The sequence below is a fragment of the Scyliorhinus torazame genome, chromosome 14, assembly GCF_047496885.1.
Source record: "Scyliorhinus torazame isolate Kashiwa2021f chromosome 14, sScyTor2.1, whole genome shotgun sequence".
Lineage (NCBI taxonomy): Eukaryota > Metazoa > Chordata > Chondrichthyes > Carcharhiniformes > Scyliorhinidae > Scyliorhinus > Scyliorhinus torazame.
In genome coordinates, this window is record NC_092720.1 from 21341209 (window position 1) to 21366414 (window position 25206).

The window sequence follows — 25206 nt, forward strand, 5'->3', positions numbered from 1 at the left end:
GACCCCTCTACCCTGGGGAAAAGCCTCTGACTATCCACTCTGTCTATGCCCCTCATAATTTTGTATACCTCTATCAGGTCTCCCCTCAACCTCCTTCGTTCCAGTGAGAACAAACCAAGTTTATCCAACCGCTCCTCATAGCTAATGCCCTCCATACCAGGCAACATTCTGGTAAATCTCTTCTGCACCCTCTCTAAAGCCTCCACATCCTTCTGGTAGTGTGGCGACCAGAATTGAACACTATACTCCAAGTGTGGCCTAACTAAGGTTCTATACAGCTGCAACATGACTTGCCAATTCTTATACTCAATGCCCCGGCCAATGAAGGCAAGCGTGCCTTATGCCTTCTTGACTACCTTCTCCACCTGTGTTGCCCCTTTCAATGACCTGTGGACCTGTACTCCTAGATCTCTTTGACTTTCAATACTCTTGAGGGTTCTACCATTCACCGTATATTCCCTACCTGCATTAGACCTTGCAAAATGCATTACCTCACATTTGTCCGGATTAAACTCCATCTGCCATCTCTCCGCCCAAGTCTCCAAACAATCTAAATCCTGCTGTATCCTCCGACAGTCCTCATCGCTATCCGCAATTCCACCAACCTTTGTGTCGTCTGCAAACTTACTAATCAGACCAGTTACATTTTCCTCCAAATCATTTATATATACTACAAAGAGCAAAGGTCCCAGCACTGATCCCTGTGGAACACCACTGGTCACAGCCCTCCAATTAGAAAAGCATCCTTCCATTGCTACTCTCTGCCTTCTATGGCCTAGCCAGTTCTGTATCCTCCTTGCCAGCTCACCCCTGATCCTGTGTGACTTCACCTTTTGTACTAGTCTACCATGAGGGACCTTGTCAAAGGCCTTACTGAAGTCGATATAGACAACATCCACTGCCCTACCTGCATCAATCATCTTAGTGACCTCCTCGAAAAACTCTATCAAGTTAGTGAGACACGACCTCCCCTTCACAAAACCGTGCTGCCTCTCACTAATACATCCATTTGCTTCCAAATGGGAGTAGATCCTGTCTCGAAGAATTCTCTCCAGTAATTTCCCTACCGCTGAAGTAAGGCTCACCGGCCTGTAGTTCCCGGGATTATCCTTGCTACCCTTCTTAAACAGAGGAACAACATTAGCTATTCTCCAGTCCTCCGGGACATCCCCTGAAGACAGCGAGGATCCAAAGATTTCTGTCAAGGCCTCAGCAATTTCCTCTCCAGCCTCCTTCAGTATTCTGGGGTAGATCCCATCAGGCCCTGGGGACTTATCTACCTTAATATTTTTTAAGACACCCAACACCTCTTCTTTTTGGATCTCAATGTGACCCAGGCTATCTACACACCCTTCTCCAGACTCAACATCTACCAATTTCTTCTCTTTGGTGAATACTGATGCAAAGTATTCATTTAGTACCTCACCCATTTCCTCTGGTTCCACACATAGATTCCCTTGCCTATCCTTCAGTGGGTCAACCCTTTCCCTTGCTACCCTTTTGCTTTTTATGTACGTGTAAAAAGCCTTGGGATTTTCCTTAACCCTATTTGCCAATGACTTTTCGTGACCCCTTCTAGCCCTCCTGACTCCTTGCTTAAGTTCCTTCCTACTTTCCTTATATTCCACGCAGGCTTCGTCTGTTCCCAGCCTTTTAGCCCTGACAAATGCCTCCTTTTTCTTTTTGACGAGGCCTACAATATCTCTCGTCATCCAAGGTTCCCGAAAATTGCCGTATTTATCCTTCTTCCTCGCAGGAACATGCCGGTCCTGAATTCCTTTCAACTGCCACTTGAAAGCCTCCCACATGTCAGATGTTGATTTGCCCTCAAACATCCGCCCCCAATCTATGTTCTACAGTTCCCGCCTAATATTGTTATAATTAGCCTTCCCCCAATTTAGCACATTCTTCCTAGGACCACTCTTATCCTTGTCCACCAGTACTTTAAAACTTATTGAATTGTGGTCACTGTTACCGAAATGCTCCGCTACTGAAACATCTACCACCTGGCCGGGCTCATTCCCCAATACCAGGTCCAGTACCGCCCCTTCCCTAGTTGGACTGTCTACATACTGTTTTAAGAAGCCCTCCTGGATGCTCCCTACAAACTCCGCCCCGTCTAAGCCCCTGGCACTAAGTGAGTCCCAGTCACTATTGGGGAAGTTGAAGTCTCCCATCACCACAACCCTGTTGTTTTTACTCTTTTCCAAAATCTGTCTACCTATCTGCTCCTCTATCTCCCGCTGGCTGTTGGGAGGCCTGTAGTAAACCCCCAACATTGTGACTGCACCCTTCTTATTCCTGATCTCTACCCATATAGCCTCACTGCCCTCTGAGGTGTCCTCTCGCAGTACAGCTGTGATATTCTCCCGAACCAGTAGCGCAACTCCGCCTCCCCTTTTACATCACCCTCTATCCCGCCTGAAACATCTAAATCCTGGAACGTTTAGCTGCCAATCCTGCCCTTCCCTCAACCAGGTCTCTGTAATGGCAACAATATCATAGTTCCAAGTACTAATCCAAGCTCTAAGTTCATCTGCCTTACCCGTAATACTTCTTGCATTAAAACATACGCACTTCAGGCCACCAGACCCGCTGTGTTCAGCAACTTCTCCCTGTCTGCTCTGCCTCAGAGCCACACTGTCCCTATTCCCTAGTTCTCCCTCAATGCTCTCACCTTCTGACCTATTGCTCCCGTGCCCACCCCCCTGCCATACTAGTTTAAACCCTCCCGTGTGACACTAGCAAACTTTGCGGCCAGGATATTTGGCCAGAACAACATAACCTTTTATGGATGATTTTGATGACGGGTCATCCAGACTGGAAAGGTCAGCTCCCTTCTCCCTCCACAGGTGCTGTCAGACATGCTGAGAATTTCCAGCATTTTTTATTTTTGTTTCAGTTTCCAGCATCCGCAGTAAGTTGCTTTCAGGCCACTTTTCACTGTACTTTGGTACACATGACAATAAACAGGGCCATTCCAGGAGATTGGGTGGTTCAAATTCCGTATTTACTGAAATGAAATGAAAAATAAAAATTGCTTATTGTCACACAAGTAGGCTTCAAATGAAGTTACTGTGAAAAGCCCCTAGTCGCCACATTCCGGCGCCTGTTCGGGGAGGCTGTTACAGGAATTGAACCGTGCTGCTGGCCTGCCTTGGTCTGCTTTCAAAGCCAGTGATTTAGCCCCGTGCTAAACAGCCCCTAAACTAGTTGGAATGACAGGATTGTCATTTAAATTTTAGCTATGGCAACTCCCTACTTATTCCCATTCACATTTCAAGACACTCTTTTATTCTGACTGAACGGGTTGATTTTATTTCTGTATGAGTGGGTACATTTTGAACTCGTTAATACCTTCCGCAATGAGTCAAAGGTTTGTCCTAATTGTGTCAAATTTTGGAATTCTGAGTTTTGCATTTTATGTTAACATCAAAAGGCATTTATAAAGCATCTTTCATTTGGTAAATTCAATCAAACAAGATTCACGGGAGTATGTCCGGACAAAGGTTGACACTGTTGAAAAAAGTCAGTCACAAGGGGGCATAGGTTTAAGGTCCGTGGGACAAAGTTTAGAGTCAGTTTTTTTATGCAGAGGGTGGTGAGTGCCTGGAACGCGTTGCCAGGGGAGGTTGTGGAAGCAGACACATTAACGGCGTTCAAAAGGCATCTCGGCAAATAGGTGGATAGGACGGGTTTAGAGGGATACGGCACTAGGAAGTGTTGAGGATTTTGGCCAAGGGTGATATCATGACCGGTACAGGCTTGGAGGGCCAAAGGCCTTGTTGTTCTTTGTTCTTTCAGCCACATATAAAGAGATATCAGAACAGATGACCTAATGCCTGGACAGACATTTGGGCGGGATTCTCCGGTCCGCTAGCCGCGTTTTCCTGCGCGGCACGCCCCCGTCATCACCATTCCCGCAGCCGGCCAATGGGGTTTCCCATTGTGTCCACTTAAAGCCATCGGAAAACGAGCATGGGCGCACAGCTGGCGGACTGGAGGATCCTGCGACGGAGAATTCCGCTGTTGGTTTTAATGAGCATCCTAAAAGAGGAGAGAGTAAGAGATGATGAGGCAAGAAATTCAAGAGCTTAAGGCCTGAGAGAGGGAAGGCATGACCGCCAATGCTGGGGTAATTGGAGCGGGGAGGACACTTTGCAAAGGTCCATCTCCTTCCAAACATGATACAGGGAAACCTTATTTTTATTTATGCAATGCAAGTTAGCAGGGGCTGTTTAGCACAGGGCTAAATCGCTGGCTTTGAAAGCAGACCGAGGCAGGCCAGCAGCACGGTTCAATTCCCGTAACAGTCTCCCTGAACAGGTGCCAAAATGTGGTGACTAGGGGCTTTTCACAGTAACTTCATTGAAGCCTACTTGTGACAATGAGTGATTTTCATTTCTTTCATTCAGTTGCTTTGAAGTACATCAGCGCAACACTTATTTTGAAAATGGCACACAGCACTTCTTCCTTCCCCCAACACATATACTTGACAAGCTATTTTCCACACAGACACCAACTTGAAAAGAGCAATGATTGTTCCTCAGCTCCCACTAAAACAGATTAACTGGCCATTGATGTTCGCGGGAGCTTGCTGTGCACAAATTGACAGTCATGTCTTCCTCCATTGTCACAGCAACGGCCCTTAATTGGCTGCAAAGGTGCTTCAGAAAATCCTGAGGTGCTGAAAGGCACTTTCTAAATGCGAGTCTTCCTTTGAGAATTATGACACTGCTCACACACGAAAGCACCCGGGGACACTTCGTAAGCTGGAGGCAGAGACGAAAGGTGGAAAGCACCGAACTTAACAGGGGAGAGGTGGGAAGTTTGAGTCGGGACTTTTTTCGGGGAAACTGAGCGAGAGGGCGGAGGATAGAGAGTTCGGGAAGAAAAGTAATTTGGGAGGAATAAGACTCCTGCGGGCAGGAGGAATGAGGTAACTGATGAGGTAACAGCCACTGACGGCTGGATAAAACAAATGGGGAGGGAGTAAGAGTTCAGTATCAATGAAAGAGAAGGTTTATGACTGGACATATGACTGGATTTCCCATGTAAAGCTGTGAAGTGATTTGAAAATAAGGATGAGGACTTTGAAACCAAGTTACTGGAATGAGAAGGACTGCAGCGATGGGTGTGAGGGATGTTCTGCCGATGACGAAATGCATCCCCAATTTGTTTTTGCCGCCATCATTCATGCCTTGAATTGTCCAGCCGTAAACCCATGCAATTTCCTTGCCAAACCTCTCTTCCTATCTCTCCCCCTCTAAAACACTCCTTGAAATCTCTCTCTTTGAACAAGTTCATCTGTCCTATTATTTGGTGTCAAATATTTTGATTGATAGTGCTCCTGTAAAACTCCTCGAGTGCTTCACAGGATGGCAAGGTAGCACAGTGGTTAGCACCGTTGCTTCACAGCGCTGGGGTCCCAGGTTCGATTCCCAGCTTGAGCCACTGTCTGTGCAGAGTCTACACGTTCTCCTCGTATCTGCGTGGGTTTCCTCCGGGTGCTCCGGTTTCCTCCCACAAGTCCCGAAAGATGTGTTGTTAGGTGGATTGCACTTTCTGAATTCTCCCTCAGTGTATCCGAACAGGCGCTGAAATGTGGCGACTAGGGGCTTTTCACAGTAACGTAATTGCAGTGGTAATGCAAGCCTACTTGTGACAATAAAAGCTTATTAAAGTGGTATGGAAAGCTCACGGCGTCGAGATCCCGGGTTCGATTCTGGCCCCGTGTCACTATCCATGTGGAGTTTGCACAGTCTACCCGGGCGGCATTCTCCGACCCCCGCCGGGTCGGAGAATCACCGGGGGGGGGGGGGGTGCGGTGTGAATCCCGCCCCTGCCGGCTGCCGAATTCTCCGGTGCCGGTGATTTGGCGGGGGCCAGATCCCCCCGCGATGGGCCGAGTGGCCGCCCGTTTTCGGCCGGTCCCGCCGGCGTAAATTAGAGTAGGTACTTACCGGCGGGACCTGGCTGAGCGGCTCCGGGGTCCTCGAGGGGGCTGGGGGGTGGGGGGGGGATCTGGCCCCGGGAGATGCCCCCACCATGGCCTGGCCCACGATCTGGGCCCACCGATCAGCGGGCGGGCCTGTGCCGTGGGGGAACTCTATTCTTCCGTGTCGGCCGCTGTGGTCCTCCGCCATGGCCGACGCGGAGATGAACCCCCCTGGGATGATGCCAGCACACGCTGGCGCTCCCGCACATGCAGCAACTCGTGCCGGCCGGCGGAGGCCCTTCTGTGCCGGTTGGCGTGGCGCCAAGCCCCTTCCCCGCCGGCCGGCGCAGTGCAAACCACCCCGGCGCCGGCCTAGCTCCTAGGATTCCGCACCTTTGGGGCGGCCCGACGCTGGGGTGGTTCACGCCACTCCTCGGTGCTGGAGTTGCCCGCCCCGCCGATTCCCGCAGAATCCCGTGTCTGAGTGGGTCTCACCCCCAAAACGCCAAAAGATGTGTAGGGTAGGTCAATTGCCCATGCTAACCTTCCCCTTAATTGAGAAAAAAGAGAATTGGGTACTCTAAATTTATTTAAAAAAGAAAAAAAAAGAAAGGCAAGATGTTGTTGTGATGCTACTGGCTGTCTAAGCCCACACATACAGTCAGTCCACTTGGGAAATGCTATCTGACTAATAGGGTGTCAGAGTTGAACACAGCTGAGCTCCTTGCCTAACAAGTGCACTTTCCAGCAGAGTTCGCTTGCACAGCACTTCCTATCCTGTGAAGCACCTTGACATATCTTTCCACATTAACGGCAAGATATAAATGCGAGTTATTCTTGTTGAGACTGTGCCACTTTAAGACAGCCCCCCTTTAAGAGTGATACCATTCCAATTGGTCAGGGAAAACGCTGCCTAAGCATAGTCACAGCCTATGAGGTGAGAGGAGAAATGCTTCCGTTTTTAAAAAATCCTTACAGGGCGAAATGTTTACTTTGCCACATACCAAAACACAGCACCACCTTTGCTTACCAATGTAATTAAAGCCTCGAACTTCAGACAGCTGTCTGGGTTCCCTCCTTGGGCCTGGCATTCCAGGCTGAGCACCTTCGAGAGAAAACAAACAGAGTGAATGACTCAGATTTGTGCCTTTAAAAATTCACACAGGCACTTCAAAAACTTTTCTTAACCCTTCACTCCCTAGATCCCCAGTAGGGGTTGCAAATTATTCAGAATTGGCCGGGAGTCTCTAGGATACTGCAGGGGGCAAAACTCGGGGGGGGGGGGGGTATTCTTGGAAACTTTGAATTTATTTGTTATAAAACTATTGCCGATGTGGTGCAGAAGAACGACCATTTGACTGGCAATCACGGTTAATCCAATTGGTTAACAGATTGCGCGCACTTTCCAACTGACCATCATAGGAAGGCAGGGCGCCCAGGACAATAGAATAATGGTGGGACAAGGTGGTTGGAGGTGATGATGCGCCAATTAGAGTTGGGAACCTAAGCTGCCAGGCCATCTCAATCACGTGAGCACCTCTGGTGCGGTAATATGCAGAGGAGATTGCAGCTTTTGTCCACTGTGGTTAGATTCAAAGGACTGGTTGCACACATGAGGAAGATTCGGTTCCTGATTTTGAAAGGGTTGCGGGCTGGGGTCTGTCATAATATGCACTCATGCACATCATGAGGTAAAGACAGGCAGTGATAGACACCCAGGTTAGCCAATCAACACACAGGACAGAATACAATCAATCACTAGACAGAACACTAGAGGGGGACTTCCTACTATAAAACACATGAGGCATCAGCACTCTGCCTCTTTCCACTGGTGACAATTGTAGTGACAGTCAGTGTGTATATATCAGTCAGCACCTTCTACACGTGGCTCAGAGCTAGTCTGGTCTAGTTAGTTAGAGTTAGCATACTTAGAGTAGTAGAGAGTCCACCCACAACCAGCTGTGTGCCTTGTTACAGAAGTTCAATAAATCGTATTGAACCAACGTCTAAGTTTGGTGTCTGCTTTCCAGTCTAACTGCATCCAGTTGCAGTCCATGTTATCCCAGGGTGAATAACACGACAGGGTCCTGTAACAAAGCGGCATCTGTCTTACCTTTAACCCCTCCCGCAGACCATTCTCACCAGACACTGTCTGTGTGGAGTCTGCACGTTCTCCCCGTGTCTGCGTGGGTTTCCTCCGGGTGCTCCGGTTTCCTCCCATAGTCCAAAGATGTGCGGGTTAGGTGGATTGGCCAGGCTAAATTACCCTTAGTGTCCAAAAATGTTAGGTGGGGTTATTAGGTTGCGGGGATAGGGTGGAGGTGTGGGATTATCTAGGGTGCTCTTTCCGAGAGCCGGTGCAGACTCAATGGGCCGAATGGCCTCCTTCTGCATTGTAAATTCTATGATTCTATGACAAAGGGTGGGTGTGAAAATCCTGCCCTTTCTGTTGCCCTAATTCCCCACTCTCCCCAATCAACTATCAGGCGACATCTCAGCGATGAAGTTGGTCTTTGCCAAGTATCGAAACTCAGACAGGCTGTCGACTTGCTATCAGCCCCATTACAATTGGAAACCTCATTTTGAACCCATTGCCCTGCCACAGTATTCCACATCTTTTTTAAAAATACCGTGATAGTATCCAATTCTTTTTTTCCAATTAAGGGGCATTTTAGCGTGGCCAATCCACCTACCCTGCACATCTTTTTTGGGTTGTGGGGGTGAGACCCACGCAGACATGGGGAGAATGTGCAAACTCTACACGGACAGTGATCCGGGGCTGGGATCGAACCGGGATCCTCGGCACCGTGAGGCAGCAGTGTTAACCACTGCGCCACCCTGCCTTCCTGGTATTCCATATCTTCGTGCAGTACATTAGTCCCTTCCTGATGCCAGCTCCTTCTGTCATCTCTATATAGTCTTTGGCTTTCCTATTGGTAAGGAGGGTTGGAAGACTTCACTATTATAAGCTCATGACCCTGGGCCCATGTGGGTATTAAGTGGATGGAGGTTTGAGATCTGTACAGAACGGCAATGTGGAACCCACCATCACTGTCCCACACAGGGAAGAAGAGTGCCCACCTGCTGGATAATTCATAGAATTCATAGAATTTACAGTGCAGAAGGAGGCCATTTGGCCCATTGAGTCTGCACCAGCCCTTGAAAGAACACCCTACCTAAGCCCACACCTTCTTAATGGGCAGCACCTAGCACACTGGTTAGCACAGTTGCTTCACAGCTCCAGGGTACTAGGTTCGATTCCCGGCTTGGTTCACTGTCTATTCGGAGTCTGCACGTTCTCCCCGTGTCTGTGTGGGTTTCCTCCGGGTACTCCGGTTTCCTCCCACAGTCCAAAGATGTGCAGGTTAGGTGTATTGGCCCTGAAAAAATTGCCCGTTAGTGTCCAAAAAAGATTAGGTGGGATTACTGGCTTATGGGGAAAGGGTGGAGGCGTGGGCTTAAGTAGGGTGCTCTTTTCAATAGCCGGTGCAGACTCGATGGGCCGAATGGCCTCCTTCTGCACTGTAAATTCTATGATTCTATGATGATTCTCCACCCTATCCCCGTAATCCAGCAACCCCACCTAACATTGGGGCAATTTAGCATGACCAATCCACCTAACCCGTACATCTTTGGACTGTGGGAGGAAACCGGAGCACCCGGAGGATCTCCACGCAGACACGGGGAGAACGTGCAGACTCCGCACAGACAGTGACCCAAGCCTGGAATCGAACCTGGGTCTCAGGCGCTGTGAGGCAACACTGCTAACCACTGTGCTAGCGTACCATGGTGAGCAATGGCAGACAAAACACACTCAACCATCATGAGCCAGCCATTTATACTCTCCTCTGCCGATTCCTGTCTTTGACAGAGTTCGTGGTGGCTCAGTGGGTCACACTTGCATTCATGGACCATCTGAGAGACCCCAGCGCAACTCCAGGCTGATGTTCCTATTGGAGCACTGAGGGTGTGCTGCATTGTCAGAAGTGCTGTCTTTTGGATGGTCTGTCCTCTCAGGTGGCTGACAAGATCTCATGAGCCTATCTGAAAGTAAAACTGGGAGGTTCTATGTGATTATCTGAGCATTACCTCACTGTTGCTTGTGAATCCTTGCTTCTGTGCTGATTACCTGCTATGTTTCCTACATTGCAGCAGTGCCTTGACTTCAAAAAGTACTGCATTGCCTGTGAAAGTGGTTTTGGACATTCTAAGATCGCGAGAGGTGCCATAGAACTGCAAGTCTTTTATTCTTCCTTTCAGTGTCTCCTTGGAAACCCAGCTCATAAGGTGCCTTCAAAGGCAATGGTGTGCTGTCTGTATCTGTTACACAACTTCTGTTTGTCTCTGCAGCAGGCTTGCACCTGGCAATGATGAACAACACATTTCTTTTTGTGGTTAACTGAAACCTCATGGATAGGAATTCTGCCTCGAGACAGCTTGAGTGCTGTAAATTCTGCTGTTAACTCCCACACAGCCGGTGTTGAGCTGGCACTTTACCCCTGAGGGTACAAAGGGGCTCAGGGTGGGGAGACGAGGCATCCTTCTGGTGGTTTCCTGCACTGAGTTTGCCTGAGTAACTCAAACACACACAACACACACAGACACATGCGCTGCGTTACAGTGGTCTGGCACAGCTCCTGGGAAATCTTCAGGTTTTTCAGCTAGTGTTGGGCATTAATTTTCTGAATGTTTTCCATTGTTTCTGATTTGTCTGCCTGCTTGTTCATTCTGGATGTGCAGAAATTTCCTTCCAACGAAATTTTGGGAAGGCCAAAACTATTGCCTTTGGTTCCTAGCCATCAACTCCTTACGTCTCCATGGCAACGGCCTGGAAGCTAACCCAGATCTACTTGGCTTTTGAACCTGAAGTGAGCTTCTGATCTCATATCCACCCCATCACTAATAGCACCGACCTCCACCTAATAATAGTAATCTAATAATCTTTATTATTGTCACAAGTTGGCTTACATTAACACTGCAATGAAGTTACTGTGAAATGCCCCGAGTCGCCACACTCCAGCGCCTGTTTGGGTATTGTTGTACCCTCAATAACGACGCTAGAGAGTAAAACGGTAAAGAAGGCTTTAATAAGCTAAGAACTAGCCTGGTGCCGAGACGGGTGCTTACTGGGTGCCGCCTGCAAGGCGGCCCCGTATATACGACTCACAGGTGGGCGGAGCCGGAGGCGGAGTCTCCCAGGGTTCCAAGCCCGGTCTTAAAGGGGACATCATCTTACATGATGATAAGGGTACAGTAATACAATAACCGTTCATCACAGGTACACAGAGAGAGAATTCAGAATTTCCAATTCACCTAACAGCACGTCTTTCGGAACTTGTGGGAGGAAACCGGAGCACCCGGAGGAAACCCACGCAGACACGGGGAGAACGTGCAGACTCCGCACAGACAGTGACCCAAGCCGGGAATCGAACCAGGGACCCTGTCGCTGTGAAGCAACAGTGCTAACCACTTTGCTACTGTGTCATCCATAACATCACCCGCCTCCACCTGCTGCCTCAGCTCACCTGCTGCTGAAGCCCTCCTTCATGCTCTGGACTTGACTATTCCAATGCTCTCCTCACTAACCTCCCATCTTCCTCCCTAAATCAACTCGGGCCCATCCAGAACTCTGCTGCCCCTCGCTTAACTCAGCCATTGGCTCGCTGACTTACATACAAACTCTAACTTCAAAATTCCCATCTTTGTTCTCAAGTCCCTCCATGACCCCACTTCTCTTCATATTGGAACCTCCTGCAGCCTGACAAGCCACTGAGATAACTGCACTCCTCCAAATCTAGCCCCGTGCACGTCCCCAATTTAACTTTCAGCTGCCCTGGTCCCCAAGCTCTGGAATGCCCTGCCGAAGCCTCTCTCCCACTTTCTTTCTTTCAGATAATCCTTGAAACCTTTGGTCATATGTCTTGATGTCTCCCTCTGTGTATCAGTTTTGAAACGGTTTACTGATAATGTTCTCGCAAAGCAGGTTGGGTTATTTTACTTTATTAAAGATGATGTATAAACATGTTGCTGTAAACGTTGATGTAGTTTTAAATTAACCAAATTGAACCTTAAGACTCAATTGCTCAAGACTAGCTCAGCTGGGCCGGGAGCTTCGGTTGCCAACTCTGGTTAAGTGTATCCATAGAGGTTCCATCACATGACCTGGTTTAGCTCAGTGGGCTAGACCAGCGTTCTTCAAACTCGGGAACCTGACCTGCGGGTCGGTCGCGGGCGGGTGTCGGGAGGGTTGCGGAGCCGTCCTTCGCGGCGCCCCGATCGCGCAATTCCCCGCACAACAGCCGGTTTTTAATAACGCCGGCTGCAAGCGGCCTTTAAAATGGGCGCGAACATGTAAAAACAATTTGGTCGCATTGCGCATGTGTGCACGATCATCGGCCGCTATTTTTTTAAACAGTTGCAGCTTTTTGTTTTACAAGTTCGGGGTTTTTTTATTCATTTTATTCATTTATTTTATTTGTTTAATTTTTTTTCATTTATTTTATTCATTTTTTTTTTACAAGTTCGGGGGGGTTTTATTTTATAAAATTTTACAGAACAAAATGCAGAACTTTGGACAGATGGAGACTCCATACTTTCCGACACCGGAAGGCTTCACCTTCATCCAACAGGTTCCATTGGAGGAGCGTGTACGAGGGCCAAAGGGACCCAAAACCATTTCCTCCATTTTTATCAGCAGCAAACAAGGTAAGAGAAAATGGTGGGTCGCTCAGGTCGGCCGGCGTGGGTCGCGAAGGTCGGCCGGGTTGGGTCCCGAAGGTTGGCCGGTTGGTAAAAATGGGTCCCTGGAAAAAAAGTTTGAAGAACACTGAGCTAGTTTGTGATGCGGAACAAGGCCAGCAGCGCGGGTTCAATTTCCGTACCAGCTTACCCGAACAGGCACCGGAATGTGGTGACTACGGGCTTTTCACAGTAACTTCATACTTGCGACAATAAAAGGTTATTTTTATTATTATTATTATGACCTCCTGCCTCCACTTCAATCCCACCCCCCCATCATTGACTCTTCCTCCCAAGGAACTAATGGGAATGTGAGTAGATCTTCGTTACCCAGTTGATTAATCAAAGAACATTGTATTCATCACACATGCGCATAGACACAGGCACAACGACATACATGCACATATGCACACACATGCACACACACATAGACTCACAACAAGGGCACACAGACACATGTGCACATACACGGACACATGCACACACACAAACTCGCACATGCACTGGCACGCCTATGAAAGCACACATATATACGCATATTAACATAGGTACACACACAAACATATACAGTGGCCTGGTATACACACAGACACAAAGATACACACAGACACAACCAGAAATGCACACGTACAGAGACACATGGACATATACACACAAATGCACACTCAAACAACTACACACAACGACACACACATATAGACGCACACCCACACACAGACACACGCACAGACAGACACACCAAACACTCTAGATGGGTCTGACACCATGTGGCCACAGTGGTTAGTAAGTTTGCAGATGACACCAAGATTGGTGGCACAGTGGATAGTGAAGAAGGTTATCTAGGATTGCAACGGGATCTTGATCAATTAGGCCAGTGGGCCGACGAATGGCAGATGGAGTTTAATTTAGATAAATGTGAGGTGATGCATTTTGGCAGATCGAATCAGGCCAGGACCTACTCAGTTAATGGTATGGCGTTGGGGAGAGTTATAGAACAAAGAGATCTAGGAGTACAGGTTCATAGCTCCTTGAAGGTGGAGTCGCAGGTGGACAGGGTGGTGAAGAAGGCATTCGGCATGCTTGGTTTCATTGGTCAGAACATTGAATATAGGAGTTGGGACGTCTTGTTGAAGTTGTACAAGACATTGGTACGGCCACACTTGGAATACTGTGTGCAGTTCTGGTCACCCTATTATAGAAAGGATATTATTAAACTAGAAAGAGTGCAGAAAAGATTTACTAGGATGTTGCCGGGACTTGATGGTTTGAGTTATAAGGAGAGGCTGGATAGACTGGGACTTTTTTCCCTGGAGCGTAGGAGGCTTAGGGGTGATCTTATAGAGGTCTATAAAATAATGAGGGGCATAGATAAGGTAGATAGTCAACATCTTTTCCCAAAGGTAGGGGAGTCTAAAACTAGAGGGCATAGGTTTAAGGTGAGAGGGGAGAGATTCAGAAGGGCCCAGAGGGCCAATTTCTTCACTCAGAGGGTAGTGAGTGTCTGGAATGGGCTGCCAGAGGTAGTAGTAGAAGCGGGTACAATTGTGTCTTTCAAAAAGCATTTAGATGGTTACATGGGTAAGATGGGTATAGAGGGTTATGGGCCAAGTGCGGGCAACTGGGACTAGCTTAATGGTAAAAACTGGGCGGCATGGACTGGTTGGGCCGAAGGGCCTGTTTCCATGCTGTAAACTTCTATGATTCTATGATTCTATGAAAGCAGTAGCAGATGCTAATGGGGTCATTATGGCACTTTATTAAGAATGCTGTCAGATGATTAAGGAATGTCTTCAAACAGAACATGCAGACTATTATCATTTCTGCTTTGTTCATTTTTGAGGCCAGGGCATTGGTGGCAAGGTTGGCATTGATTGCAGATCCTAAGGTGTCTCTTGCACAACTGAGTGACTTGCACTTCAGAGAAAGGTAAAAGTCACCCATGTTGTCGTGGACTGGAGTCATACATGGGCCGAGATCAGGTATGACCAAGAACAACAACAGTCAACGTACTCTGTCGATTATTCTTTTGTCTGCTATCTCCGTACTGTACTCTCCCTTGGCCACAGAAAAATGCTTTTCACTGTACTTCGGTACATGTGCCAATAAATGTCAATCAATCAATCAAGGGATGTATTTCATATTTTTAAATAAATTTAGAGTACCCAATTCATTTTTTCCAATTAAGGGGCAATTTAGCGTGGCCAGTCCACCTACCCTGCACATCTTTGGGTTGTGGGGGCGAAACCCACGCAAACACGAGGAGAAAGTGCAAACTCCACACGGACAGTGACCCAGAGCCGGGATCGAACCTGGGACCTCGGCGCCGTGAGGCAGCGGTGCTAACCACTGTGCCACCGTGCTGCCCTCAGGAGTTGTATTTCTATTTCACCTTTAACATAGTACAGCACCCATAAGGTGAGAGTTATCAGTCAACATTTGACACCAAGCCCTGTAAAAAATTTATTAGGATGGTTGAACTAATGCTTGGCCAGAGAGACCATCACTGCTGAACAGAAAAAATCCAATGTTATTATCTAAAGTACAGGAGTGGATCAGTACAGCAGGCTGACAGCTTAATGGTCATTTTCACTGGTACATTTTCTTTATTGAATTCAAATTCTCAAATTGGCATGGTGAGATTTAAATTCATGTCCTCTTGTAAAATTTGATGCTGCAGAAAACATTTTTGTAGGTTTTCACAAAGGAGTTAGATATAACTCTTGAGGCTAAAAGGATCAAAGGATATGTGGGGGTGGGTGGGGGGGGGGGGGGGGGGACAGCGAGAATAGGTTACTGCTTGGATCACAATCCCATCAGTTATGATCACAATGAAGGGCGGAGTAGGCTCGAAGGGCTGAATGGCCTCCTCCTGCTCCGATTTTCTATATGTTTCGATCCAGCGCCCTGGATTACTAACCAAATAACTCTAGCAGCGGTTAGCACCGCTGCCCCATGGTGCCGAGGACCCGGGTTCGATCCCGGCCCCGGGTCACTGTCCGCGTGGAGTTTGCTCATTCTCCCCGTGTCTGCCATGAGTCTCACCCCCACAACACAAAAGGATGCACGGGGCAGGTGGATTGGCCACGCTAAATTGGGCAGCACGGTAGCACAAGTGGTTAGCACTGTGGCTTCACAGCGCCAGGATCCCAGATTCGATTCCCCGCTGGGTCACTGTCTGTGCTGAGTCTGCATGTTCTCCCCGTGTCTGCGTGGGTTTCCTCCGGGTGCTCCGGTTTCCTCCCACAGTGCAAAGATGTACAGGTTAGGTGGATTGGCCATGATCAATTGCCGTTCGTGTCCAAAACGGTTAGGAGGGGTTTTTGGGTTACGGGGATAGGGTGGAAATGAGGGCTTAATGTGGGTCGGTGCAGACGCGATGGGCCGAATGGCCTCCTTCTGCAATGTATGTTCTATGTTCTATGCAAATTGCCACTTAATTGGGGAAAAAAAAGAATTGGGCACTCTAATTTTGTTTTACATTTTTTAAACTCCACCCCCATGGTCACATGGCATAACAGACTTTTACTTCCTCAATGCAGGGACAAGATTATGAAATGGGGCATTGGAAATTTGTTGTGGCCTTGGTGGCGAGGTTGCAGGGGTAAGGGGGGAGGAGGTGTGAGGTGGGGGGGGGGAAGAGGAGGAGTGGGGGACAGTCCCGCCTGTCGGCTGGAGGACCAGCAGGAGACCCGCCGTACCTCTTTTTCAAAAGGCCCACTGAACAACAAGCCAGTCAGGCAGTGGTGAGGCCACCAACCAGCCATCCCCTGCAATCAAGGTCCCCCAGGGCAGAAACCCCGCCTGGCAAGACCCTCCAGAAAAGGCAAAAAGGAAAACAGTAATGTCATGATATTCAGAGAAACATCATGGTGCAAACACACATACACACTGATGGACAGATCAACGGACCAATCAACACACACACGCAACTTCACAGCCAATCACAAGCAAGAGCAGACACACTATAAAAGGGGGAACACGACACTTCCGATTCATTCCAGCAGGAGACAGCTCAGGGCACAGAGCTCACAGCAAGCCACTCAGACATCCACCATGTGCTGAGTGCCTCTCCAAGATAGTGATAGGTCTGGGTCCACAGGTTAGAGGGTAATGAACAAACCGCAGTAACCAGTTTACAAATGTTAATATTGTTAGTAATAAAACTGAGTTGTACCTTCCGCAACCGTGTTGGTTTGTCTGTGTAGCAGAGCACCCAACACGACATAGTACCAGAGTGGAACCCAATACCTGTGAGACCTACCTACGCATCCTCAGGAATCCGCCATCCTGCGCCATGGACACCATCAGCCCGCCGCAGCCACTCCAAATCGCTGGAAACGTCGACCTTAACTGGAAGTTGTTCAAACAGCGCTTCCAGTTCTTCCTAGAAGCCACAGAAAGGGAGAATGCTTCGGACACCAGGAAAATCGCCCTCCTCCTCTACACGGCAGGGCAACACGCCATCCACATCTACAACTCCCTGGTGTTCGTGGAAGGTGAGGACAAGACGAAGTACAAGACGGTCCTTCTCAACCTCGAGCAACACTTCAGCGGCGAAGTAAATGAGAGTTTCGAGAGGTACCTCTTCCAGCAGCGCCTGCAGGGTAAGGATGAGCCTTTTCAATCTTTCCTTACACACCTCCGTATCCTCACGCAGTCCTGCAGTTACAAGTCCACCTCCGATTCCATGATTCGGGACCAGATAGTTTTTGGGGTCACCTCGGGCGCCCTACGCCAGCAGCTCCTCAAGATAAAAAGTCTCACCCTAGCCACCGCCATCGAAGCCTGCGTCCTCCATGAAAACGCAACCAGCCGCCACTCCCAATTCCAAACGGCCGAATCGGCATGGCAGTGGTCCTACGCGGCCGAATCGGCAGGGCAGGGGTCCTACGAGGCCGAGCGGGTCCAGTCCATCGAGTTGCTCCTGGCCCGCGGCCTGGACAGGGGCAGCCATTTTGCGCGCTTTTCGCAGCCTCCCGCGCTTGTACGCGCCAAAAGAGATGTCAACGCAAAGGGACGAGACGCGCAGGCGCGCTCTACGCAGGACCGAACTGCGCATGTGCGATGGCACAACGAATGCCATGACGTCACGAAGTGCGGCAACTGTGGATCCACCCATTTAAAGCGGCAATGTCCAACAAAGAACCAACAATGCCTCCGCTGTGGCAAGATGGGCCATTACGCTGCCTGCTGCCAAGCAGCTCAACCTGCCAACGCTCCCCAATTCCGACAGCCACGCAGGGACGTGCAGGCCATTCAGCCTCCGTACTCCGAATCATACCCGGACGATATACAGACCGGCGATACAAACGACCAGGAAGCCTTCCGCATTGCGATCATCGACAGGAACCGGATGTCTCCAAGCAGGACCCACCAGCCGATGCCAGTGAACAGTGTCAATCCGGGTGATGAATGGTGTGCCACCCTAACAGTCAACCGATCACCAATCACATTCCGTTTGGACACTGGTGCCTCCGCCAACCTGATAGCATGGTCAGCCTTCTACGCCTTGAAGGTCAGACCACCAATTCGGCCATCCCGTTGTAAGATGGTTGACTATAACGGAAACGTTATCCCGGCCATGGGATCCTGCCAGCTCCAGGTGACGCACAATGCGTCTAAGGCCACACTGTCCTTCGAGATTGTTGGTTCATCAAAGGACTCCCTGATAGGCGCACAGGCGTGCAAGGTTCTCCACCTCGTTCAGCGGGTACACACTCTGTCTCCAGAAGGCACGTCAGACTTCCCGGATGCAGACTTTAGGGCACAGCTCCACTCGCTCCTCGCCCACAACCAGGAGGCATTCGAAGGCATGGGCACACTGCCCTATACCTACAGAATACGGCTCAAACCGGACGCCACCCCAGTCATCCACGCACCTCGCAGGGTCCCAGCACCACTCAAAGACCGCCTCAAGCAGCAGCTGCAGGATCTCCAGGACCAAGGAGTGCTATCCCGGGTCACGGAGCCCACGCCATCGGTCAGCTCCATGGTGTGCGTTAAAAAGCCCTCTGGCGAACTCCGGATCTGCATCGACCTGAAAGACCTGAACAACAACATCATGAGGGAACACTACCCCATACCCAAATGGAAGGAGATCACGAGCGAAATGGCCTGGCTAAAATTTTCACAAAGCTTGATGCCTCAAAGGGTTTTTGGCAGATCCAACTGGATCAGTCCAGCTGAAAGTTGTGCACCTTCAACACTCCTTTCGGCAGGTTCTGCTACAATAGAATGTTGTTTGGCATCATCTCGGCATCCGAGGTCTTCCATAGAATCATGGAACAGATGATGGAGGGCATCGAAGGGGTGCGCGTCTATGCTGACGACGTCATCATCTGGTCCACCACACCACAGGAGCACATCAGTCGTCTCCAGCGTGTCTTTGCACGGATACGGGAACAAGGCCTGCGCCTCAACCGAGCAAAGTGCTCCTTTGGCCAAACTGAGCTAAAGTTTCTGGGGGACCACATATCCCGGTCAGGAGTGCGTCCAGATGCGTACAAAGTGAGCGCCATTACAGCCATGCCGCAGCCGGCAGACAAGAAAGCAGTGCTACGCTTTCTAGGCATGGTCAACTTCCTGGGGAAGTTCATTCCCAACCTTGCCTCCCACACAACGGCTCTTCGCCACCTAGTTAAGAAGTCCACGGAGTTCCAGTGGCTGCCCGCACACCAGAAGGAATGGGAGGAGCTCAAAATTAAGCTCACCACAGCCCCGGTATTGGCATTCTTCGACACCTCTCGGGATACGAAGATCTCGACTGATGCCAGCCAGTCCGGCATTGGGGCGGTACTCCTGCAACGGGACGACACTGCATCATGGGCCCCGGTCGCTTATGCCTCGCGGGCCATGACCCCCACAGAACAGCGCAGATCAAGAAGGAATGCTTGGGTTTGTTGGCCGGAATAGATAAGTTCCATGATTACGTGTATGGTCTCCCCCAGTTTACCGTGGAAACCGACCATCGTCCCCTGGTCAGCATCATACATAAAGACCTGAACGAGATGACCCCTCGCCTCCAGCGCATCCTGCTCAAGCTCCGGAGGTATGACTTCCAACTGGTCTACACCCCGGGTAAGGACCTCATCATTGCGGATGCCCTTTCCAGAGCAGTAAGCACACCGCCCGATGCGGAGGGGTTCGTCTGTCAGGTCGAAGCGCATGTGGCCTTCACATCGGCCAATCTGCCAGCTGACGATTCAAGTCTGGCCCGTATTCGCCAGGAGACTGCGGCTGACCCCCTTCTTCAACGTGTGATGTGCCACATGACGGGAGGGTGGCTCAAAGGACAGTGCCCACAATTCTACAATGTCCGAGACGACTTGGCCGCCATTGACGGTGTCCTCCTAAAGCTGGACCGGATTGTGATTCCACACAGCATGCACAAGCTGGTCCTCGACCAACTACACGAGGGCAATCTGGGGGTTGAGAAGTGCAGACGGAGGGCCCGAGAAGCTGTATACTGGCCGGGCATCAGCAATGACATTGCCAACATGGTGCTCAACTGCCCCACCTGCCAAAGGTTTCAGCCGGCGCAACCCCCCGAGACGCTTCAGCCCCATGATTTGGTGACGTCCCCCTGGACGAAGGTGGGTGTGGACCGCTTTCATGCGCTTGGCAGGGACTACGTAATCATCATAGATTACTTTTCAAATTATCCAGAGGTCATATGCCTGCACGATTTAACATCGTCCGCTGTCATAAGGGCATGCAAAGACACCTTCGCTCAACATGGCATTCCGATTACTGTCATGTCGGACAATGGGCCCTTTTTTGCAAGTCAAAAATGGTCTTCTTTTGCTGCTTCGTATGGCTTCACACACGTGACGTCCAGCCCGATGCATCCCCGTCCAATGGAAAGGTGGAAAAGGGCGTTCATATCGTCAAGCGGCTCCTCTGCAAGGCTGCTGATGCCGGATCGAATTTCTGCTTAGCCCTGTTGGCCTATCGCTCAGCCCCACTAGCCACTGGCCTCTCACCAGCCCAGCTGTTGATGGGGTGCGCCCTCAGGACCATTGTGCCATCCATTCTTGTCCCTACACTCGACCACATTCCAGTACTGCAAAGGATGCGACAGCAGCGTGCTCAGCAGAAAGTGGCACACGACACTCAGGCAACTGATCTTCCTGCCTTGGCGCCTGGAGACAATGTCCGCATCCACCTACCGGAGGGTGGCTGGTCGGCAACTGCCGAAGTTCTCCGACGTGTGGCTCCCCGCTCTTTCCTGGTTCGCATGCCTGATGACTCCATTCGCCGGCGCAATCGCCCGGCTCTTCGCCTGCTTCCGCGCTCGCTACGTGATCATAATCCGGTGCCAAGTTCTCCTGTTCCTGATGTCAAATTTGTGGAGCTTCCTGCCACTCTGCCCATTCCTCTGTCGCCTGTGGCCAGGCCCATTCCTCAGCTGGTGGATCCTGACCCACCCTTGAGGCGGTCAACCCAAATTCGTCGCCCACCTACTAGGCTGGACTTATGAGCCTGTTTGAACATTGGACTCACTAAACGTTTTATGCCGCTATGTTAATATGTTTCTCTTTTGTCGTTACAGGAGTTCGTTTTGATGCTTGATGTTTACACTTGTTTTGTTGATGGTACAACCTCATTGCTATGTTGCACCTGACACCTTCCTATGTATATAGTTTAGCCTCATGTACATGTTGTAGATATTGCACACACACATTCAGCTGCACTCAGTACACATCTATATTTATTACCACATAGGCACATATTCTTGTAAAAAAAGGGGGATGTCATGATATTCAGATAAACATCATGGTGCAAACACACATAAACACTGATGGACAGATCAACGGACCAATCAATACGCACGCAACATCACAGCCAATCACAAGCAAGAGCAGACACACTATAAAAGGGGGAACACGACACTTCCAATTGATTCCAGCAGGAGACAGCTCAGGGCACAGAGCTCACAGCAAGCCACTCAGACATTCACCATGTGCTGAGTGCCTCTCCAAGATAGTGTTAGGGCTGGGTCCACAGGTTAGAGGGTAATGAACAAACCGCAGGAACCAGTTTACAAATGTTAATAATTGTTAGTAATAAAACTGAGTTGTACCTTCTGCAACCGTGTTGGTTCGTCTGTGTAGCAGAGCACCCAACACGACAAGTAATACCACTGTCTTGCGTGGTGATCATGAGTCTGAACCTTCCTCCAAACCCCCTCAAAATCATTCCATGGGCTTTACGTCACTTATGGAACTCCATCGAGCTTTTCGAACAAAAGCAAAATACGGAGGAAGCTGGAAATCTGAAATCAAAACAGAAAATGCTGGAAAACCTCAGCAGGTCTGGCAGCGTATGTGGAGTGAGAAACGGAGGGCAGGATTTTCCATTTCCCCTCCCCCCACACCCCGGGCCACATTATCCGATGGCGGCGGCAGCTCACCATTGGCTGCCAGTGGGATCCTCCGGTCTCGCCAATGTCTCCGCCGTTTTGCGTGGCTCGCCTGAGACCGCCGAGGAATCCACTGGGAGGAAGGTCCAGAAAGTCCCGCCCAATTTTTCAAATCCGAAGCGGACTTGAAACGTTAACCCTGCTTCTCTTTCAGGGCAGCACGGCGGCACCGTGGGTTAGCCCTGCTGCCTCACGGCATCGAGGTCCCAGGTTCAACCCTGGCTCTGGGTCACTGTCCGTGTGGAGTTTGCACATCCTCTCCGTGTTTGCGTGCGTTTCGCTCCCACAACCCAAAGATGTGCAGGCTAGGTGGATTGGCCGCGCTAAATTGCCCATTAATTGGAAAAAAATGAATTGGATACTCTAAATTTATTTTTAAAAACTCTGTTTCTCTGCGGATGCTGCCAGACCGCCTGAGATTTTCCAGCTTTTCCCCTCTCTTTTCCCACCCTTTTACCCGCTCGGTCTCTGGCTCAGATCCACACCAGAATTTCCTTGCCCCTCCGCTTCCTCTGATCATCCCGTTTATTGAGTGGTGGGGTGGGCTGCGGTGGGGGCGCGGGGAACCGCTGCAATGAGACTCAGCTATGGAACCAGCTATGGTGCCAGCAGGCAGGCATTGCAATCCAATCATACCAACTTCCCTCCCACCATCCCGCCGAGTCTCATTTCCCTCTGAAGTTAAACTCCAGACTACAATTACTACACCTGACCTCCCGCCTTTATATCCAAAACTGATGTCTGTATCCTAACTTGCACATACCTTGTTCTGCCATTGCCTTTGTGCTCACTGACCTATATCTTTTCCTGGCCTGCCAATTACTCCATCTAAAAATTCCGCTCCCCGTATTCATGTTCCTCAATGGTCTTGTGTTTCCCTACATCTGTAACCCCGGCCACTCTGGCAATCGTCCAATTCTGCCCTCTTGTATGTCACTCGATTTGAGTCACTCCATCACTGGTGGCCATGCTTTCAGTTGGATAGGGCCATGGTAGCACAGTGGTTTTCACTGTTGCTTCACAGCGTCAGTGTCCCAGGTTCGATTCCTGGCTTGGGTCACTGTCTGTGCGGAGTCTGCACGTTCTCCCCGTGTCTGCGTGGGTTTCCTCCGGGTGCTCCGGTTTCCTCCCTCAAGTCCCGAAAGACGTGCTTGTTAGGTGAATTGGGCATTCTGAATTCTCCCTCTGTGTGCCCGAACAGGCGTGGGAATGTGGCAACTAGGGGATTTTCACAGTAACTTCATTGCAGTGTTAATGTAAGCCTACCTGTGACAATAAAGATTATTATTATTAGGGCCTGAGCTCTTGAATTCCCAGTGCAAAACTGACACCGTACCTCTTTGACCGTGATTTTGGTAATCTAATCTAGTATTTCCACACGTGGTTCAGTGTCATACATAGTTTTATAATACTCCTGTGAAGCACCTTGGCACATTTCATTCTGTTAATTGTGTTGTTAATGTTGTGTCAGTTACAGAGTTACGGTTATGGGTATACAGGTAGAAGATATTAAGTGATTGAAGTGATCAATTCACACGAAACCAGGAATAGAAGTAAACTGTGGCTTTAATCAACTAGAACAGTGCCTGCCTACGACTGAGCTGTTAGTGGGAGCCGCCTATAGGGCGACTGCTCTTTATACCTCCCCTCAAGGGGTGGAGCCAGGGGCGGAGCCCACACAGGCCCCAACATGCTACATCATAGGTAATACCTCACAATGCTCCATAGGTGGAGCCCACATGGGCAACAGCGTAATACAGATATGGTGAATTGTTACAGCAATACATTCACCACAGTGATTAAGCCTCTTGAGCACATATAAAAAAGGATTGCAGGCCTTCCTTGACCGGTGGACACTGCGGGGGGCTCGGTTCCATCATCACCCTCGTAAACAACACCTTTGCTCGATTGGATAAGTTTCCTTTGACGTTTTGACCTTTGTTATTGTGCCCCATCAGAGCCCGTCACCCCCTGTCATTCTTGTTTAATTTGTTTTATTATTAAAAGAGCATAAAGAGGGGATAGCTGGGACCCTGAGCTGGTTGTTATATGGCTGAGATTTGTAATGCTGCGTTCCATAAAGAAACCAAATAACAAGAGAAAGATTTATGTTTAGATTCATATTTCGCCATCTGTCTGCGGGTCCATTTAACAGGCACTTTGTTGTTATGTACCCCTCACCTCTGCCTTTCCCCCTCTTCAAGACGTTACAATTTACTGCTTTGAGCAAGCTTTTGGCCATCTGCCTAACTATCTCCTTTTGCGTCAAGTTTTGTCTGCTTCTGCCACTGTGAATCACCTTGGGGTGTATTACGATGTTAAAAGCGCGCTACAAATGCAGGTTGCTTCTCTTGTGAATGAAATTCACCTCAGCCAGCACTCTGCGCACAGTATGCAAACTTCCGCCCATAATATGAGTGGAAAATCCAAACCATAAGTGTTTACTAGGCGATTCCATACATATATTTCTCAGGCTTTTTAATCAGAAAATGCTGCATAACTTTCTCCTCCCTGAACCTTTCATCCAGATCCAGTTGAAAATATGAAAACATCAGCAGCAACTCATTTTTATACAGTTCCTCTTCGTAAAGGGCTGCAAAGTGGTAAAAGCGTCAAAATATTTAATAATCCAGCAGTGGTCTGTGGAATTGTCGGAGAGAATCTGTGAGTGACAGTACAGAGCAGCAGCAATTTAATTTCTAGGAGCCTATGCAGTTGCTGTCGGACCCAGTGATCAAGTGAATCCCATGCAGTGTCAATGTGGGAGGTCAGTTCCCCCCCCACCCCCACCCCACCCCGCTACCGAATCCCCTCCACTGCCCTGAGCTCATTTTGCCCTCACCATAGAACATTACAGCACAGTACAGGCCCTTCGGCCCTCGATGTTGCACCGACCTGTGAAACCACTCTAAAGCCCATCTACACTATTCCCTTATCGTCCATATGTCTATCCAACCCTTCCACATCCCAACCGGCACCTCCACCCGCCCCTACCACCTCACACCACACCCACTCGAAGGCATGCAGGGAAATGCAGGATAGATAATAATACCTGCCAGGCAGGGTGAAGACTGGCTCTGTGACTCAGAGAACCCCCCAGCAGGAGACT

The 25206-nt window shown here is 49.5% G+C and overlaps 1 long non-coding RNA gene across 1 annotated transcript; it reads right to left on the reverse strand.

Moving 5' to 3' along the window:
* Positions 1–3319: 3319 nt before the first annotated feature.
* LOC140389266 (uncharacterized) lies at positions 3320–10103 on the reverse strand. Its single transcript, XR_011934315.1, has 3 exons — positions 10028–10103; positions 6969–7043; positions 3320–4047 (listed from the first exon to the last, which is right to left on the reverse strand). It is a non-coding gene; the product is annotated as an uncharacterized lncRNA (long non-coding RNA).
* Between the last annotated feature and the right edge of the window lie 15103 nt (positions 10104–25206).